General features: G+C 44.1%; 1 protein-coding gene across 1 annotated transcript in view; it reads right to left on the bottom strand.

Moving 5' to 3' along the window:
* The window catches only part of SLC18A1 (solute carrier family 18 member A1), a 128031-nt gene extending 113562 nt beyond the window's left edge, over positions 1–14469 (bottom strand). The window contains exon 1 of the mRNA XM_069213456.1: positions 14051–14469. The gene's annotated coding sequence lies outside the window, so the exon portion shown is untranslated. The remainder of the gene's footprint in view (positions 1–14050) is intronic.
* Positions 14470–20565: the final 6096 nt, after the last annotated feature.

Raw genomic sequence — 20565 nt, 5'->3', positions numbered from 1 at the left:
AGTTATTTTTATCAAGTAGCCTTTGCAAGGTTCAAACCTTGAGTAAAGACAAACATTTTCCACACATTTCTTGAGGAAAACGTCTGAAATTTGTGGAGAGCCACACATTTCCTACCACTCAGCATTTACAAAAGTCTTCTGATAAAAATTCCGACCTCACTTGTGTCGGTAGGCCAAGTGCCCATTGCAGGAAAGGGCCCAAAGCACAACTTAGACACATCACAGTTTTTGTACTGAAAACAGAACATGTGGGTAGCTGTAGGTTTTAAGCCCTAGCTCAGTTGGTACCTAGGGAAATCTAGAAAACCTGTACATTTTAGAAAACTAAACAGACAGAGAAGTCCAAATGTAAATGATTTGCATGATGTCAGCAGGTAATTTTACCCAGAAGCTTTTGCAAGCCTCAAAATTCAACTAAAGACACACATTCTCACATATTTCTGTGAGGATAATTTCTGGAATCTGTGGAAAGCCACACAGTTCCCACCACCCAGCAGTCCCGCAAGTGTTCGGATCAAAATGCTACCTCACTTGTGTGGATAGGCCTAGTGCCAACAATAGGATAGAGCCAAAAGCACAACATAGACACATCATATTTTTGCCGTGCAAAGCTCAAACTTTGTTTGAAATCATTTATTTTCCTTATATTTCTGTGATGGAATCTTTCGGAATTCGCAGAAATTCACAGAATGTATACCACCCAAAGTTAACCCACTTGTGTCGATAAAAACGATGTGCCACTTGATTTAGTGACTGAGATAGGAACGGGTCAAACCAAGGTCAATTGAGCCCTTGTGAAGAGGGACTTGTTCTAAGGTGGACTATTATTTAAACTAAATTGGGTATGGTTCAAACCAACTAATAGATTTTTCTGCCAGTCAAGCCTGCCCCTATTACTGCCTCCAGGAGGAGCAAGGACTCAAATACATTTTTAACCACCTTCCATAGTAAAGCAATTACGGATGGAAAAGGGATTTATGAACAACTTGGAGGTATCATATATTTATGTGTCTGAATGTTTGTATTTGCTTTTGTGTTTTACATTCATAGAATTGTTTGATTAATATGTTGACCCTAAGTGGTTGCCATTGATATATATTTGTATGTACTTTGCTTTGAATATTTTGCAGCAAAACTCTATTAGAATATGTACATTAGTAAACAAACAGATAGGTGTGTTTAGTAGTAGTAAATGAGTTTAAATAGCCAAATGTGATATAGTTGTGAGCAACATTTAGTTGAGTTAAGATTGATTTTTTAAAAAGAGTATCTTTAGTATTTAATGTATCCACACTTGTTACTGTATCGTTATTGTACAAGTTCCCTAAACAGCACATCCTAAACTACAAAGAGCGTTACTTTGTGACACACAGGGTGGTTAGTGAGAACATGGTTTCCACTGCTGTGTGCAGTGCCGTGACTGCAATGCACTTGTCAAACGGCAAACTGAACATCTATTAAGTTCTTACGGAGGATGAACATGGCAAGCAGGGCACATATGTCACCCATACATGTAGTGTAGGGTGAAGAGTTCTCTGTAATGTTTTCTGTTTGTAAAGTGCAATATCATCCAGGAGGGTATTCTGACGCTGACGCAGAAGCAGTCAGAACTGATTCACCTAGTTGAAGAGCCAAGTATTTAGCTATGCACATAATGCAATAATTTAAGGGATGGCGCAGATGCATAGTGGCAGGTCATTCCAGCCTTTCCGAGCAGGTTAGGATATCAGTTCTCCCTGATGAGGAGCTGCATTTGCATGTAAAGTGTTTGACTATGAGTCCAGCTGAGCAAAAGTGTGTAGGAGGTTTCAGAATTATGAGGTGGTATTGAGTTATGCTGGGCCAGTGTTGTGTAAGGTTTTGAATGTGTGTGTGTCAGGGGTTTGAAAACAGCTGTGGATGGGTAGCCAGCGAAGCTGTATGAGGTGCAAGGTGTGTGCACAGTGGGAGTCTGAGGGGGAGACTGACAGCTGCATTCCATATAGGTTAGAGTCATCTGCTTAGTTCAGTAGTTCAGTATTGGGGTAAGTGTGGCACCGGTGTAGTTAAATCTGTTAGTGAAAATTAAATGAGGGCATGTGTATTTATACTACCTTGCCTACCTGCATTCTACCTTTGTGATATCCCTGCCAAAGCAAACCTAGCCCAAGCGTTTCCAACCTGTTCCTGTCTCTGTTCCCTTCAAAGTCCTGGCTAATCTTGTATACTTGCTAAGTGCACCGTTACTAACATCTTCCATTGCTAATTACTTGAAGCTCCAGAAAATGTCTTTTATAAACCTTCAGCACACTGACTGTGCTAAATGCAACTACTTCCACTTTGAGGATGAAAGTTGGGGGTGTCTGCACTGGGTGCAAAAGTGAGCATGTCCATATCTTCAGAGTTCCTCTCAGGTCAAAGACAGCAGGTCTAGTCCTCTTCTGATCTTATGCAGGTACAGAAAGTGGCCTGAGGAGGATGCTTGAAGGGGCCCCCTTTGTGCCTTGCACAACTAGTGAGTGGGCTGACTCCTCCCATATTTCCTTTTTCCTATTCCCGCTTACCTTACTGCAATAGGCCCAAAATGCCATGTGTCAGGGCATTTGTGAAGATGGCAAAAGTTTTCACCAACACTGACACTAAACTTGGGCTCGAGGGCTAGGGATGTTTTTGGGAGTGTCCTATAGTAATCCTAGTGTCCTCCCACGTCTTACTCTAAGATCCTGTGTAATACGTGCACTGGACCCACAACATCCCAAAGACAGAAATCTGGTAGGGCAATAGCAGGTCTTTCATCAACCAGACAGAAGAGCCATAATAATTGGCTTTGCATCATTTCAGCTCCCTTCCAAGTATGCCCCAAGTGTTATATGTGGGTTAACATCCTGTCAATCAGGATTTGGCACTGTAGTATCACAATGGATGCACACAGCTCCCAACCTGCACATTCAAATCAATTGATTGTGTGCTCCTGGGAGGCATATCACACCTTTTTCTCCCCTATTCAATGAGGAGAATTTATGCTATTTAGCCATCTAACATGTCAGGCTGGTAACTTTCTAACAGTTACTTTTCCTTACTATTTATTAAAAACTCGACATCACAGTTGAATTGGATTTTTAGTTTAGCAATGTATTTATTTGGTACCATTTCTGAGATACAGTATTAGAATTGTAGTCTGTACTATGGTTTTCTACATATGACAGCTAGGTCTGCCACAGTGAAAAACACGTTTAAGGGTTTTTCACTGCAGGGGCATGGTAATATGAATTTTCTACAGGCCCCACTTTTAAATACCATGCAACCTGCCTTGTAGGCTACAACACTAACATGGGATGACTTATGAATGTTTAAAAGGGGTGGTTACTTGTCAAAAAGGTTTATTTCATGAGGTAATACTTCATATTAAGCTTTCATGCATCAGGCTATGATAGTAGGCCTGAAGACATGTTTTCCTTGACACACTAGTGGATGACGCAAAAAGTGTTACAGTCCACAGGTAGCATTTAACATCCAAGCATTGGGTGCGCTTTTTACACCATAAATTAGGGACTTATAGGCAAGTTAACTATACTAATTAGAAATGGGCTAATTTCATCATATTTAAAGAGAGAGCACAGGAACTTTACTACTAGTTAGCAGGTGTAACGAACACAGAGTTCCAAAGTCAGCAAAACTATAGGGAGCAGCAAAAGCTGCAGACTCAGGTGTGACCACTCAGAAAAGGCTGATTTTTTACACACACTGTTACAGCTATCCAATCTGTTCCAAATCAAGACTATAATAGTAGATGTGCATGCTTTCAGAGATAGAAGAGACATAAGAGGGCAGAGTTCTATTGGTGTACAAGCGCACAGGGATACAAATTAAGTAACCTGAAATTGCAAATAGAGAGAGTCACCAAGCTTAATACCCAAACCGTTCACAAACTGAGAGGCAATAGGACAATTTCTGTAATCAGGGACAAAATCTGGGTTGCTACATTGTGAAGAGCTCAATAGTGACCAGTATCTCATGAGTGTATTTTAACCAGGGGCAGACTGAAAACAAAAATCTGCCCTGGGAAAAAAATGTTCAAATGAGCCTCACAGCATAGCAGTCTCCATGGGGGCAATGCTGAGTCATGGCAACCCATCATTCCCTGAAAGCAGCCCCTCACATTGCAGCCTACCTGGGAAATACAAGAGTGGTAGAATGTGTAATGGCCCTCCCAGCATGGAGCGATATTTCGAGATCAGATTACAGTTCTTTACAGTAGACAGCACGACGTATATCATTCAGCAGCGACTCCTCATTCATCAGAGTCTTAATTTATGGAAAAGCCAGGAAACTATCTTATCATCAAGGATTTTTCAGGTCTAGTTATGGGAACCCAAGCTCTCACAAATGATCCTAGTTAAGCGAGATTTAAAATGTTGGTGGGCTGTCCTGAAGAATATGCAAGCTTCTTAAGACATGGAATAAGTAGAAACACTAAGCCTTCTTCAACAGATATCCTCTCCCAAGTTTGCACTAGGTCTTAGATAGGGCCTTGTTACACTACTTCTTGGAAGAACATTTCTTAATCACTTTTACAGCCAATGTTGGAAGAAATTACACAAGGGAAGCAACTAAGATCACCCGCTATTCTTGATAATTTCAGAAGAAATGTCAATTACACCCGATTCCAAGAAACCTTGACCTCTCTGACAAGCATCTCTTTTGCGCTGGCAGTAATGCAGAGGTGCATCTTGGGTCCTAAAATGTACAAATTCCAGAACTCTTGACAGAGTAGCTCCTCTTCAATGTAAAAAATCAAGGCCAGCAGAGAACACGTCCTTTATGTGGCCAAATCAGGATGGGAAAACATGAAAATGCAAAGCAAAAAATTGGAAAGACATTGGAGGAAAAACTCTGCCATTATTTGACACAGAATTAAAAAAATATCATATGATAGAATACTACTGGGCGAACAGGAAAAGATATAAGGAAAGCAAAGAAAGACCACTCAACCAACTGAACTCTGTCAGCCTCTACTCAAACGAGGGAATAGTCTACTGAAATGTGAAAGAATCAAACACTGACGTCTATGAGCAACTTTGTGAACAGTAATCCTATGTCCCCTTTAAGAACAAGTATTAAAGCTTCATATGGGGAGAGCAGAAAACTCTGGTTAATGATCTAACAACTAGATTGGCCTCCACCAAAATCCTACTGATGACTACATCCTTCGTGGTTCTAGGCCTAGAATAAATGAGTATACAGATATCAAAGTTAATGCTGTATTCAAGCAATACAATAAACATTCCTAATTATATATTTAGGGGCAAATTTAAGCACCACCATAGCATAATTTTTTTGACGCTAAGCCGGCAAGAGAGTGGCTTTTTCCCCACGCCATTTTAACAAAGTGGTGCAATGCATGCATTGCTCCACTTTGTAAACGCATTTGCTACATTATGCCAGCGCCAGGCATAATGTATGCAAGGAGGCGTTCCGGCGCCAGGAGGCCGGCAAATATGGCGTTAAAATGATTCTCCTATAGAACCCTATGGGCCTACTTGCATTTTGCTACACTAGCATCAAAATTTTTGATGCTAGTGTAGCAAAGTGCCGTAATATTATCAAAAATGTTGACGCTATTGTGCTAACGACCGCCATGATACGCCGTATTATAAATATGGTGTAACTATGATGTCTTTAAATGCTGGTAGAGGGGTGCAGAAAAAGCGGGGCATCAGCTCTGATGCGACACTTTTTCTTGAATATGGACCCTAACCTATTAGAACTGAAGCTCACAAAGCAGTAGCTCAGCAGAAATAGGATCTTTAATACTTAACACACCTGACCCCCATAAAACCTGTGAGTTGGATTCAAATGGGACCTTGGGGAGCTGGTGGTGTAAAAAAGAATGAATACAAAAATGGCTTCATGCTTTGTCCTCGCATCTTAGAATCATCCAACTCAAATGATTCCTTAGGTTTAATTAAAACTCAGCAAATTTAGGATGGAAGCCCAAACTATCTGGACTGTAAAAATGCTCTGGATACTTTCTTCCATAAAGTATTCAGTATTGGAGGCAAATACATAAGACATTGGAGAGAGTTGCAAGTAGACCCATGCCAATAAATCCCAGCCCTCAACAGGTTGGAGGGCTGGGATGCCTCCAGCAGGCACCCAAACCTATCATGTCATTGGAGAAATTAAGCAACTCCTAGATTTGGAAAATGGACGAGGGACATGTACTACTATGCTAAAACTGAGTAAATGGTGTACAAGGCAAGAGACTGCATTAAAAACATCAGAAGATTTGGTAGCCTTGGTGGGAGCATTTTCAAATGATCCTTCATGTAGTGTTATCAGAGAACCCATACTTGCGGAATAGAAATATGTTATGAATATGTGTCAGGATATAAATACTTCTTTGCTGCCTGCGATGTCAAGTGCATGGTTGTTATGTTGAAGTTTGAAAACAATAAAAGGAATAGTAAAATAAAATCCTAATTCAAAATTCCTACACCTTCAGTGGTGCTGTGCTCTCTGACGCAAAGTGCATCAGACATACAGTTCAATAATGACCCTAGGCTCAGAAATACAGGGTTTTTCAATCCGAATAACCAGATCCATATCCTCCATAAATACTGCCCTTAGAAGCCTACCATAGTGTGTATTACACAAAGAGGCTGGCTCAGCCTGTTACTGCACAAACTGCAAATACTTTGAGGTTTGCACCATAATTGAGGAAATGTTTGATAGTTGAGAATTAAAATTCATAACATCTACTAAAAGCTGTTTTTTTAAATAAATTTTTAATTGTTTTTAAACATTTAAAGGTTGTGTCAGGCGGGTCAACTGCCAACACATACGGCAAAAGTTGCTCATTACAAGTACTATTGTAGCGATATAGAGATAGACATTGCCTGTTCAGGAGTGTGAGTAGTGCATAACATTGTGTGATAGTTAACCTGCTCTGGCCTAACCCCTGTTCCTCCCGCTTCCCCCTCCCCACCACTATTCCCTGCCTTGCAACAGTATCAAGGTCACAGTACCAGTCATCTCCCCTATACGACAGGGAGCCAACATTTGCATTGTTCAGTTATGCTTACAACTCAGGTCATCCCACATTTATAACTAGCAGTGTTTATCCTCCCTTGAGTCTTAATCTCCCAATAAGGAACTCTCAGGAGAGACAACAGCAGGTTCCCTCATGCGTTCTATTAAGGTATGCCAGCCCCTGGCCTTCTCAGTCGTTGTGCGTTCCTGATGCATCTCTTGGAACAATACTGCACTTTCATGTCCAGCCCATAAAGTAGGGCTCTCTTTTCATCTGTGTATCTGGAGGCCAGTAGTGGCTTTCCATTTCAGTGTAAACTCCCTCTTTGCTAGCACTAGTGAAAGAACTTATTAGTGATTTTACATTTGACCGGAGATGGGAATTCCCCCAGAAAACATGCCAGTGAGGTACAAGGAATCGTTCTCTCATTGACCTTGTTTATACATGTAGTAACACCATCCCAATATTCGCACAAGTCAGGGCAGATCTGGCAGTTCGGGCTGGACGGTTCCCATGGGGAACAGGGTCAAGACTGATTTGCATATGGCTGGGTCCAAACTGGATTGGCATGGGCAGCAAAAAAACGATGGATTAAACCCAGATCTGTGACTGGGGGTGAGTGTTTGCATTGTCAGAACTCCGTCCATCATCCTTTTGTGTTGCTAATGTCGCCCTATTTGGGAAGGGTATGCCCAGACGTGGGTCCCGTGCTTCCCATGCCACTGGATTCAAGCTAGCCTGGCTGATGAGGGGTGAAACCCCGAAACCAGTCCCAGGATGCTTGTTTCCAGTCCAGGGAAGACCTGGCCTGGCAGTTCGGGCTGGACTGTTCCCATGGGGAACAGGGTCAAGACTGATTTGCATATGGCTGGGTCCAAACTGGAATGGCATGGGCAGCAACAAAACGATGGATTAAACCCAGATCTGTGAATGGGGGTGAGTGTTTGCATTGTCAGCACTCCGTCCATCATCCTTTTGTGTTATACATGTAGTAACACCATCCCAATATTCGCACAAGTCAGGGCAGATCCAAACCAAGTGAAATATTACCACTTCCTGTTCCCCACATCTAGGTCAGCCCACATCTCGCGCTCCTAACATTTGCATGATTTTTCCCGGTGTAGGGTATGCTCTATGTGAAAAATAAAAGTTGATGAGCTTAAACCTAGCATTGCAGGAGTCAGTGTATGTATTAGCTAGGACAGAGGTCCATTGCAGGTCAGGGAGCATGAGTGCCATGTCTTCCTCCCACGTGGGTCTCAGTATAAACAAGGAGCATAAGTATAAACAGGAGCACGACAGGCAAAGTTTTGCCTGTGGTCCTGCTGAGAGTCCATCTTCTGTAATGTGCAGGCGGGTCTACCAGTCCCTTGTCCCAGTGATCCCACATCGTCATCACCACCATGCGGTGCAGAAGGAATTAGCCCTGGGGCATTTAAAATGTTTTCGACAAATCTTCTAATGACAGTAGCTCACCATCTCTGTAAGGGTCTCCCACTCAGGATATGCCATAAGCTGTCCATCCTTATATTCCCCTTAGGGCACCAGTTGTATCAAGCACCTCTTAGCTCCACAGTAGCAGGTCTGGTATGTAAGGTGGGGGGTATTTGTGTGCTGCAAGCAGCGCTGCCAGCAAAATTTAATTTTCCACTCAGATTAGTATGGGCAATGGAGTGAAAAAATACAGCATTCAGGGGAGTATGACCATTTTGGCAATAGTAATTCGGCCCACTACTGACAGTGGGAGGCTTTCCAGAAGGCTACACTTGCACGGATTGCCCTGACCGCTGCACCAATCTTACCGCCCAGAACACCCCTGGCTGTGTGATATTTTTTGACTCCAAGGTATTTCATACAGGATCCCTCCCAGACTAGACCTTGCAATTCTTAAGGGCATTGTATCTGGTTGCTTAAGAGGAACAGGAGTAATTTCTGCCAATTTATATTAAGGCGTGAAATAGTGCTGAATTGTTCTAGAAGCAAGATCGCTCCAGGCAATCCCTCCTCAGCGCTAGCGTGGAACAAAAACTTATTGCCAGCATATAATGCTATTTCATGAGCTATTCCCCCACATGTCAGTCCCCGATATAACGCCTCTATTTGTGCTCCACAGGCCAGTGGTTCAACAGCTATAGCAAATAAAAGGAAAGAGAGGTGACATACTTGCCTGGTGCCCCATCCCACCACGTAAGAGTTGGATATTACTTTGCCAATGCAGAGCAAGTGGGTCTGTGAAGCTTGGTCCACCAGAGGAAGCCAATTCCCAGCACTAGTTTGTCCAATACCTAATACAGGCAGTCCCACCGGAGGCTGTCAAAGGCCTTTTCAATATCTATAGAGACTATCACTGCACAATCCTCATCTGGGCTTATGATTTCCATGAGGGAAAAGAGTCTACGGATATTCAGGGATATATTCAGTCCCAGAATTAATCAGTTTTGATTGGGATATATAAGTGTAGGTCTGTGGGGGAGGAGGCGGGAGGCCAGAATATGGCTCAGCAGTTTATAGTCCATATTCAGCATTGATAATGGACGATAAGCCCGTACATCCTGAGGGGGTCTACCTGGTTTTAGTAGGGTAATCACCAAATCCTCTCGCGTGGTGCCTGGCAGGTGACCAGCATCCATAGTTGCTGTGTATAATTCCACTAATTTAGGAGCTGATTCCTCAATGTACCCAGCATAAAATTCGACGGGAAGGCCGTCAGTCCCCTCCCCTTGCCCCATGCCATGGCTACGATGGCAGCACGCACCCCTTGCAGGGTTACGGTGCCCCCCCAGGCCCTCAGTGTCCTCTACACTCAGTCATGGGAGTGCTATTGGTCCCAAAAAGTCAACCAGAGTCCCCTGTGGAAGCTCAAGAGAGGGGAGCATTGCATGCAGGGTTGCAAAATAGCTCCAAATCTCTGATTGACCTAATTCAGACTATAGAGACCTTCGCCCATGGCTGATTCTATTTTCAGTATCAGAAAGCTTCTGGGATTGGGGTTTGTGTGCCACTCCAATAGCATTCCCGCTTTGTCCTGTTCTGTGTGAGCCCTCATCATAGTTTTGCGAAGGTCAAAGCTTCTGAGCTACCCCAAAAAGACTGAGAGGTGTTCTTTTGCATTCAGGAGCTCCTGTTGAAGTCCACTATTCCCAGGGCGGGGTCTCTGAGGGCTTGCTCCTTTATCTCCAAATCATGCAGCAGAGTATGCTAAACACCCACCACTTCAGCAATACAATTATCCCATTTTACGGCCTTGAAAGCATCCCACTCAGTCAAAATGGATGCTGTTGAGTGCATATTATCCACAAAGTAATTTCTGATAGCATCATCTACAGATTGTGTAAACACTGGGTCTTCCAAGGCCTCCACTTGGAGGCGCAGTCCATGACTTGGGAGTTTCTTTCTATGCCAGCCCAGTTTAGGTACATCAGGTTGTGATCAAAGACTGTGCAACAGAGATATTCTGCATGTCATATGGACCCGTGCATGTCTAGGAATCAGGAAAACGCATCCAACCTCACATGGAGGTTGTGTAGTCCCGAGAAAAATGATTAATACCTTATACCAGAGTTTAGCTGTCTCCAGGAGTCAACAAAGCCCCATAGATGCTGCCAGTTCTGGAACTTTTGCACTAGTCCCAATACTGCTGAATCACTTAGAGGTGGATGGGACCTATCGAGGGCTGGGTCAGTTACGCCATTGTAGCCCCCTCCGAAGAGATAGGTTGTGTCAAGTGTGGTGCTGGTATTCCAAATAAGTCATCAAAAAAGTCCTCTTTCCAAATTAAGGGCATATATCCCAGCAATGGTCAAATCCCGGCCTGCAAGTTGGCATACCTCCCCTTGTGGTCAATCAGTTCCCATTTCAATTGGACTGGGACCCTGGGACGAATCCAAATCAGAACCTCCCTAGCAAATGCAAAGTACCTGGTGGCATTTGTCTCCGTCATCTCTTATGCAAGGCGTCCACTGGGTGGCAAAATACATGCTGCAGCCCATAGGGATCTCCTGGAACCCAAATACCCTGGGTACCTAGGTACCATATACTAGGCAATTATAAGGGTGTTCAAGTGTGCCAATTAGAATTGGTAAAAATGGTCACTAGCCTTCAGTGACAATTTTAAAGGCAGAGAGAGCATAAACACTGAGGTTCTGATTAACAGAGCCTCAGTGACACAGTTAGTCACTACACAGGGACACACATTCAGGCCACAAACTATGAGCACTGGGGTCCTGGCTAGCAGGATCCCAGTGAGACAGGCAAAAACAAACTGACATACAAGTAAAAATGGGGGTAACATGCCAGGCAAGATGGTACTTTTCTACAATGTCTCCTTTGGCTCTTGCTTGACAAAGGATGTGATCCCAATCTTTGAAATGCAAGACCTTGGCTACTACAGGATGGCGTCCTGCCCCAGGCAACGGGGGTCGGGAGCTTACGCGGTGGGCACATTCAAGTACCTGAAAAGTGGAGAGGCCCTCGGGCGCCACCTCACTGCAGCACCGGTTCTAAGAAGGTAGTCATGTCAGTGCCTTGTCCCTCAATGTGAAAAACAGAATTCTTTGTATGAAAGCACTCGCTATCATTTTTAATCCATCCTGGTCTTTATCAGTACCTCATTGTTGGAGGGAACTAACATTTGAATTAACCCCTCTCGGACCCACAAGCTTAGGCCAGTAATAGGGCCCTGTGGAGTTGTATTTTGTTTGGCAATATGGTTCCCAAAAAATGGATAACAGGGTCATGTATTAGGCCTTATTATCCCCTTATTTTTGATAGTGCAGAACCCAAAACAGGCTACACATTTAGGACCTGAAGAACGCCTACAACATTTCAAAAGGGGACAGTTACGGGGCTGAATGTGTCGGCCAACAGCAAAGTTTGAAGTTTTCCCCTTGAGTTTTAATCATAAGAGGCAAGAATGCAAATAAAACATATTGTCTTACTTTAGGTATTTTCAGCTGTTCTGTATCTCTCTATCAGGTCTGATCAAGTTCTCTACCTTCACTCCTATCCAGTGCGGTATCCCTTACTACACCTATTCATTGAAGACCAATTACCCCAGAAAAACATCCACAAGAGCTCCCCTGTTTCACGAGGGTGTCGCCAACTTTGGTGGCGGCTGTTATCAGTCTGAAAAGGTACTCTATGGTGAAGCATGCCTCCAAATGGTGGGTAAGGGTAATCATCCTTAAAAGAGAGGACTCCTCCACAGACTAGCATACTACAACACTAGTATTGTTGCCTTGGTAGACCATTTGTCCATTGGGTTCTCTTGGATTTGGTAAAAGAGAATAATGTCTACTCTCGGAACTAAACAATTTCAAATTTGTGCGGCGATGGCTGAGCTAAATTAGGTTTTGCAGTCTCTAAAAATGCTGGTTACAGTTGTTTTATGGCAAAGAACCTTCTGCTCCAAGCCCATGACCACCAACACCTGATCTAGTGTTTTCACCTGCAGTAACTGCAAACCTCTCATATGAAGATGGGTCTTTCAACTTTGCTGTTTAATTGAAAGCTAAATACAAACTTAATCACTAGTACCCACCCTGGTTATTTATTTCACAGGATCTAAAACATGATGGCCCTTAGATCTTGTTGATATGGATTTTTCATTTAGCACATGAGATTTCTGCGATTTTCTGTTAGGTTTTGTATTATTACATTTTTCATACAGACAAAGGACTAGATCATACTGCCCTTGTTTAGGAGGAATGTCAAAATAAATCCCAGGAAACTCTAAAATTGACTTTTCAGGACACTTATTTCGTCACAGACTTGGTGTTGTGGGTTTGATTACCACAGACTGTCCACTGTTCTTTTTCATGCTGAAGACTGCCAAAGATAAGCAGGTGGTCTCTAACAGGAAATTGCAGAAAAGACCCCACACTCACAGAGTGCAAGGGAGTGTTGTTTTACTAAGACAAACATTTCAGGGCTTTGTGTTCATATGACAAAAATATTTGCTGTGCGGCCGCAATGAACACGGCAACTGCTCTGCAAAGCTACAGTGCTTTCAGTGGAGTCGCTGTGGTTGGAGCTCCTGTGAAGACACAGAGGTCTCTGTCAGGCAGATGTAGATCACTAAATATGATCCTCTGTCCACCATGAGTCACTTGACCTGTACCTGACTGGTGTGTTACTCCTAGTTGATTGTATACCTTCAAACGCCTATGAGCCATTTTCCTCCTTTTGTCAGAGGGGATAGCGTTGTTTTGCGTGATGTAAAAGTGAGTTAAGGAAGGTGGAGATTAAGAGGGGCAGGGAGTCAGAGAGAGAAGAAATTAAATATTGGAAGCTCCTTGTAAGCTGCTAGTGAGACAAAAGCCTGGATGGGGAGGGGACGGGAGGGGAGGGGAAGGGAAGGGAAGAAGGAGGTAAGTGGTGGGATGAATAGAGAGAGGGGAAGGGAAAGCAGTAGAGAGTAACAAATGGGGCATGGTAGCTAACGGTGGAAGAAGTGAGGAACCATGGAAGGAGGGAAAGAAAGAAAGAAAGAAAGAAAGAAAGAAAGAAAGAAAGAAAGAAAGGAAGAAAGAAAGAAAGAAAGAAAGAAAGAAAGAAAGAAAGAAAGAAAGAAAGAAAGAAAGAAAGAAAGAGGTCAATAGAAAAAGGAGAAAAGCAGAAACCAATAGCAGAAGACAAGATAGAAGGAGAAATATGGATGTGTGAAGAGAGAGGGAAAGAGATAGGAGTAATGAGTAAGTAAGGTAGACAGGATGGCAGTAAAGAAGCAATTGTACAAGGAAAGTAGGAAACTGGCAAGCCTCAGAATATGAAGAAAAGACACGGGAGAGAAAGTTTTTGTAGCAGAAAACGTAGGTGCGATATTTAGATAAAGCCAAATAGTGAAAGAATAAAGGGGATGGAAAATGAAATTAATTAGGAGGGAAATTAAAAAAAAAAAAGAAAACGAAAGAAAGAACCAAAGAGAAAAAGAAAGAAAGAATTAAATAGGTAGTGTTTAAAAAAAAAAAACAAGATCAAACGAAAACGGAAAAGAAATGTAAATCGTTAGGGTTACAAGCGGCACAGAAGTTAACTTACCTCTACAATGTCAACCTGATGAGCCTGGTTTCACGCATCACGCTATACAAAAACAGCCTTCCCTGAAACGAATGCCTGGGGCTTCACAAATGTGCAAATGTTCTGCGTGGAGTACTGCTCTCCCAAGGTGTAATAGTCCAATGGATTTCAAATAGATCTTCCAATGCGCAACAGTTCGAGTGTGTGACAGATACTCTCCCTATATGCAGCGGGTCCGCCAGCGCCCCTCAGTTCAGCAGTACCTTGCTTGACTGGGTACAACACCTCTTCTGCTCTGCAACAGTTCAGGTGTGCAGCAAGTCAATGTGAGTCCTGTTTCAAGCGCCTAGTGGTTAGCGCAGGTGGTCTCGGGTCGAGCCTTATTCGGTCTAACCTCTCTAGGTGCTATCCCGGAGCGTGGTGCTGCGCGCGGACTCCTCTCTCATCAGAACGACGCGTCTCCCTTTTTATTCGGCAGGAAATGAGAGTCCCAGGCTGCGGAGCGCGGTGCGAAGCTTTAAGTTCTCATTGGCCGGATATGAGTGTCCGCTGGAGCAGGAGCTGTTATCTAGAGCTAGGCAGGGAACTGAGTCCCGGGGCTCCGGCTGCGTCAGAGCCAGGAGGAGGAGGCGATGGAGCGATACCGCAGCCCTGGCTGCTTTTCATTAAGTCGTACTTTTAGCTCCTGCTTCATTCTTCGTCCCCTCGGCAGATACATATCACCGACGTTCGACGTCAGCGTCGTATCACTTTCAACATAATTTAAGACTGGTTATTCGCCTGCTATTTTTGAGGTGTTTTCGAAATCGTGTCAATTTTATTTCTGTGGAAATTTGTGAAAAAACTCAAAATGTGTGTTGCGGATACATCAAGTGAATTCTCATGGAAGGTCAATGATACCTTAAAAAAAACATGCTGGATACCTGCACGAGATTGATTCGAATAGACGCGGCCTCACAGTCACATTTTATATCCAGTACAGTCTCCCATGGCCAAAATTGCCTCATGTAAAATTTCCGGTGATTTTTTGCAAACTCATATAATGCAAAATTTGCTCATTTCACCAATAAAGTAAACATTCTATCGAGACTTACATTCTATGTATCTGCTTTCAGATCGTTAGTCAATATATGAACTGCAGATATGGATTCCGCCTTTTTCATCCGAACCTCTGGATCTGTCAGTTGGGATCCTGCAAGGGTTAGCATTGAGCCCCACACTCTTTAATATATATATATGCCCCCTTTTGTTGGGCTTGCTGAATCTCTAGGCGCAAAGGTAATTTCCTATGCTGACAACAGGCAGCTCTTGTTCTGTTGTGAGAGGGTCTGCGAGCTCCCTATGAGCCAGATAAGAAGGTGCCAGAGGGCTGTATTCTACTGGATGACTGAACACTAGCTTAAACGTAATGCAGAGAAGACTGAAATTCCTATGTTTGGTAATCTGCCTCCCAATGGCTGGTTGTCCTTCTGGCCTAATAATGCTCCTCCCCGAGGCATTCAGAGCGGCGCTGTTGAGAATCTTGGAGTGAAATTTGATGGCCAGCTATCCTTCAAGCCTCAAATTAAGGCAGTGGTTGGTACCTTCTCTGGGATTCTGCATTCGCTAAGAAAGTTTTCGCACTTCGCTTTGGTAACATCTAGGCTTGATTATGGCAATGCTTACCTGAGTATCTTCTGGATCAATTTCAGAGGGTACATAATCTGGCAGCTCACCTACTTCTCCAATTACTGGCGAGACTGCATATCTCTCCTCACATATGGGAGCTGCAATGGCCACTTGCGTGTAGGCCAATTTTATAGTGGTTAAGGGAGAAAGACCAAGCACTTCAGCACTGGTTAGATGTGGCCAAGTGCGTAGAGTCCTAAAGCCAACAAAGCCGGTTCAGAAAACAAAAGGGGTGAAGGTAAAAAGTTTGGGGCTGAGCCTGCAGAGAGGGCTAAGTCTAACAGTCTGAGCCAAAGGCATGGGAAGAATTACTTTGCATCCTAGGAAATTCCTCCAATAGATTCTTGCCAAGATTTAGATCTTACTGCAAAAATTGGAAGCTTTTTCCTTTCAATCCAACTCTAACTGGGGCTCAAAGATTATTGCACACTAGAGTTTCCTCATTACTTGTTCCACAAGCAAGAAAATGACAGAACAATATTATGCCCTCATACTCCACAAAGCAAATGTATTTCAGTCTCCTAGGGCTTTTTGAGGGCAGTAATATACTTAATTATGGAATAAGTCCTCATTCACACATGTGTAAAATATAAATGTATCATAAAACCAGGTACGTCTATGATAACCACACATAAGCATAAATCACACTTGTGTAGTGCCATTAAATTGGAATTATGTGTATGAGTGGGATAAATTATATAATTTTTTGCATACATAATATTCATAATTTTCATGTAAGTTGCGCATACTAGGCAAAATATACCTGGACAGTTGTCCCCATGAACACTGTTTGTGAGGAATGCTCTTCTTGTGCACAAAAGCTGTGTTACGATACCTGCGCATTCTGTTGTTTGCCTTTTGCTAGTGCATTGCATGCAGCTACAGACTGCAGGTTAACAGTTCCTATAAGACTTTAGGTGCTCAAAGCAGTCCCCCACTGGCAATATTTATGTGAAATCCAATAATCATTATTCATACAAAACTATGCTTATGTGTATAAAATCGCCTGGGCCTAATTATGGGGGTCATTCTGACCCGGGCGGGCGGCGGACGCCGCCCGCCTGTCGGGAACCGCCAAATGGCCGCTCCGCGGTCAGAAGACCGCGGAGGCCATTCTGACTTTCCCCGTGGCCAGCGGGCGCCCGCCAGGGGAGTGCCCGCCGGCCCAGCGGGAAAGGCCCTGCAACACAGAGGCCGGCTCCGAATGGAGCCGGCGGTGTTGCAGGGGTGCGACGGGTGCAGTTGCACCCGTCGCGATTTTCACTGTCTGCTATGCAGACAGTGAAAATCATGCTGGGGCCCTGTTAGGGGGCTCCTGCACTGCCCATGCCAGTGGCATGGGCAGTGCAGGGGCCCCCAGGGGCCCCACGACACCCGTTCCCATCATCCTGTTTCTGGCGGTCAAAACCGCCAGAAACAGGCTGGCGGGAAGGGGGTCGGAATCCCCATGGCGGCGCTGCTTGCAGCGCCGCCATGGATGTTCAGCCCAGCCAGGGGAAATCCGGCGGGAAACCGCCGGATCCCCTTTTCTGACCGGGGCTTTACCGCCGCGGTCAGAATGGGCACTGAAGCTCCGCCAGCCTGTTGGCGGTGCTTCCGTTGCCCGCGGCCCTGGCGGTCTTAGACCGCCAGGGTCGGAATGAGGGCCTATATACTTAATGGTAAAAAGGCAGCAGACTTTTGATTATGCTGGAGTCATTTTGGCAAATCAGTATAACTCTTTGATGCAGAATTCCTGATGAGTGAGCAAGCAGTACTCCTCAATTAAGAAGAGTTTCTTGGGGAAAAATTCTATTGCGAGAGCACATTTAGCAAGATGAGCATCTGGCTATTTGTGTTCTGCTGTATTTTGCTCTGTATCCTAGCACAAAATGCATCCTCAATCCATTTTGGATGCAAGAGTACATTTTACATTAGGACAATAGTGATAAATGCAGGTTTTAAGCTGGGAAATAATCTTACCCCTAGAGCACATTTACCAAGCGCAAGCACTCGCTATTCTTGTTCTGTTTTGTTTAGCGTTATTTCTTAACACAAAATGTGTCCTCACATCCATTTTGGATGTATGGGGAGCATTTTTGTACAAAGAAATAGAGCCACTACAGAATCACTCTTCTTGTGTAAATCAAGGGTGATCTCTTCATTCCTCTACACAGAAATATGTAAGTTACACCTACCCCTAGGTAGCACAGGGGTGCAGTGTGGGGAAAAGTGGAAGTGACCAAAAGCATAAAATGCAGCTGAAGTTCACTCCCACACAATCTATATTACCAGAGATTCACAGATGTTTAGAAATTATTAGTGCCATCTCAAAGCACGTTAATTTTACCCTCAAATGGACTTGAGCAAGGAACATTAAAAAAACATAACGCAAAGGCTGAGTTTTGAGTTTACATGACGAGTGCACAATGTCTGAGATGTTTGGGGTAAATACTAATTTATCAAGTAAATTTTACTCAGCTGTGAAAAACGTGCAAGGTGATAACATCAATTTTGAATCTGCCCTCAGTGTGAAAAGCCCACAATCAAATATCCAAATCATGCACATCAACCTAAGACCTGAGCATTGCTAATTCGTGTCTCCTTAACAAAACTATAAAATTAAAATATAAAACAAAATACAACATGATTTAACAGAGCTTCTCCATGTCTCAGAAGAGTTGCAGGCTGATACCAGCTGCACGGCAGGCTGGACATCTTTCCCTCTGTGCAAACAGCGATCCATATTAACTATGCACAGACAGGAGTCTGCGGGCAGATCATGCTGGCAGGCCTGTTTTGAGGCAATAATTGTTGTGTTCCTGGACAAACACCAGATTAGAGGCGTCCTGCGTCATGTCTTTTTCAAACAATAACCACAGCAAAAGGAAAAATAGGTGTTGCCAGTCATGGTTTTTGATGTTTTCTATTCAGCAGTCATGACGACGTGATGTGATGGAGTCTACTTGGCCTAGCACAAGCACATCAATGTGTCCAGCTACGCTGAGGCTCAGGTTCACATAGTTATCTTCAGCCATAAACATATGCTTGCCAATGAAAACAGCTGCATTTACGCCTGCTCTGGGTTTACAAAATGATACCTATTTAGTCCTCCATAATTTTATACCACAACTGCTCACAATCGCGGTGAAGTTTCTTACACATAAGGAACGGGAAGTATGTGTTGCAAGAATGATCAGTCATGGGCTGAATAAAGCTTAATATTCTGCATCTATTGTGTTGGTCGCTTTTCAGGTAAATAACATAAAATATAATACACACACCTGAAATGAAAAACTGAAGGCAAGTTAAAATAATTGGTTGAAAACCCACTCTTGTATGTTATGAAAGCTCATTTGGTTATTGCAATCACTGCAGAGCTCTGTGTGCTGCATGACAACCAGAAGTCACAGAGCTTAATCCTGATTGGTGCAGTGAGGAATAGTGAGATGTTTATTTATAGAGATCCCGGACTCAAAGAAGTGTGAATATACAAGTCAGTTTCAAAAGATGAAGCCAAGCAAGAGGACTCAGTTCCATCATCTGTCAGCACGGGACGTGACATGACTGCATTATCCCTCTGCACTGGAAGTGATATCATTCTTTCACCCTCCCAGGACCTAATTGATGGTGGCCTCAGTACGGATGTACCAAAGACATACGAAAGGCAGTCTAAAGGCAAGCCCGTCTTTGCCCTTCCATGCCTGGACCACACCCAGAGGCAGGAACCCTGGTCCTTCCCCGCCTGGCACTACCATACTATGACCCTCCTCACCCTGAACTCTCCCCACTGCTCTTCCTCTTCATGATGCTGCCTCGCTGCACACACAACACAGAGGGACTGTTCTTCTGAGCCTCCTGCAAGTTTTCATGCACTTACCCACACCCAACACTCACAGGACCAGTACCAACAGCACCCAGCAGCCCCCTTTCTCACACTCACACAGTCCCAAACCGCCCACACAGTACCCGCAGATGTATGATGGAACAACACATGCGCCAACCATGCATGCCTGAACAGCGCGGTCGGAACAACAACCGCGTTGTTTCCTCGAATGCCTTTACAACAATTTTTCATTGTAATGACATGCCTAATAAAGGCATGTGTGGAACGAACAGTATGTGTGGTTTTTGCATGCCAACCACCCACTGCCCTAAAAATACAACTACCCTAATACACCCCACCCACCCACCCTGAGCCCTAAAACCTACCCCAATCCCCCCACCTGCCCTAAAAACAACCGACCCCACCCATAAAAATAAAACTACCCCGCTTCTAAAAGCAAAATTATCCCAACCCACAAAAAACAATGACCCGCCACCCCCAAAACAAAACTACCTGACCCCCACCCCCAAAGAAACAAACTACACCAATCTCCCACCCCCAGAAACCAAACTACCCTGACCCCCATACCCAAAAACATTAGCTACCACAACCCCCCACCAACCAACCCCAAAAACACTAACTACCCTGCCCCCACCCCAAAAATGAAACTACCCTGTTCCCCCATCCACAAAAAACCCAGCTACCTCGATCCACCCACCCCCAAAAACCACACTACCCTAACCCCACCCCCAAAAACCAAACTACCCCGACCTCCCATCCCCAAAAAACAAAGTACCCTGATCCCCCACTTCCAAAAACAAAAGTACCCCCACTCCAAACCAAAACTACCCCAACCCCCCAGCCTCTCCCCTAAAAACAGAACTGCCCCGATCCCCTGCCCCGAAAAAACAAGACTACCCAATCCAACCACCCCTGCCCCTAAAAAAAAAAACTACTCCGACCTCCCCCCACCCCAAGCCCTTGATCTACCCCACCCCTAAAAACTACCTCCCAACCCTGCTCCAGCCCCACTTACCTGACTGCGTCCTCTCCCGATGCTGAC

The sequence above is a fragment of the Pleurodeles waltl genome, chromosome 11, assembly GCF_031143425.1.
Source record: "Pleurodeles waltl isolate 20211129_DDA chromosome 11, aPleWal1.hap1.20221129, whole genome shotgun sequence".
Lineage (NCBI taxonomy): Eukaryota > Metazoa > Chordata > Amphibia > Caudata > Salamandridae > Pleurodeles > Pleurodeles waltl.
This window is presented reverse-complemented; position numbering and strand designations above follow the sequence as displayed.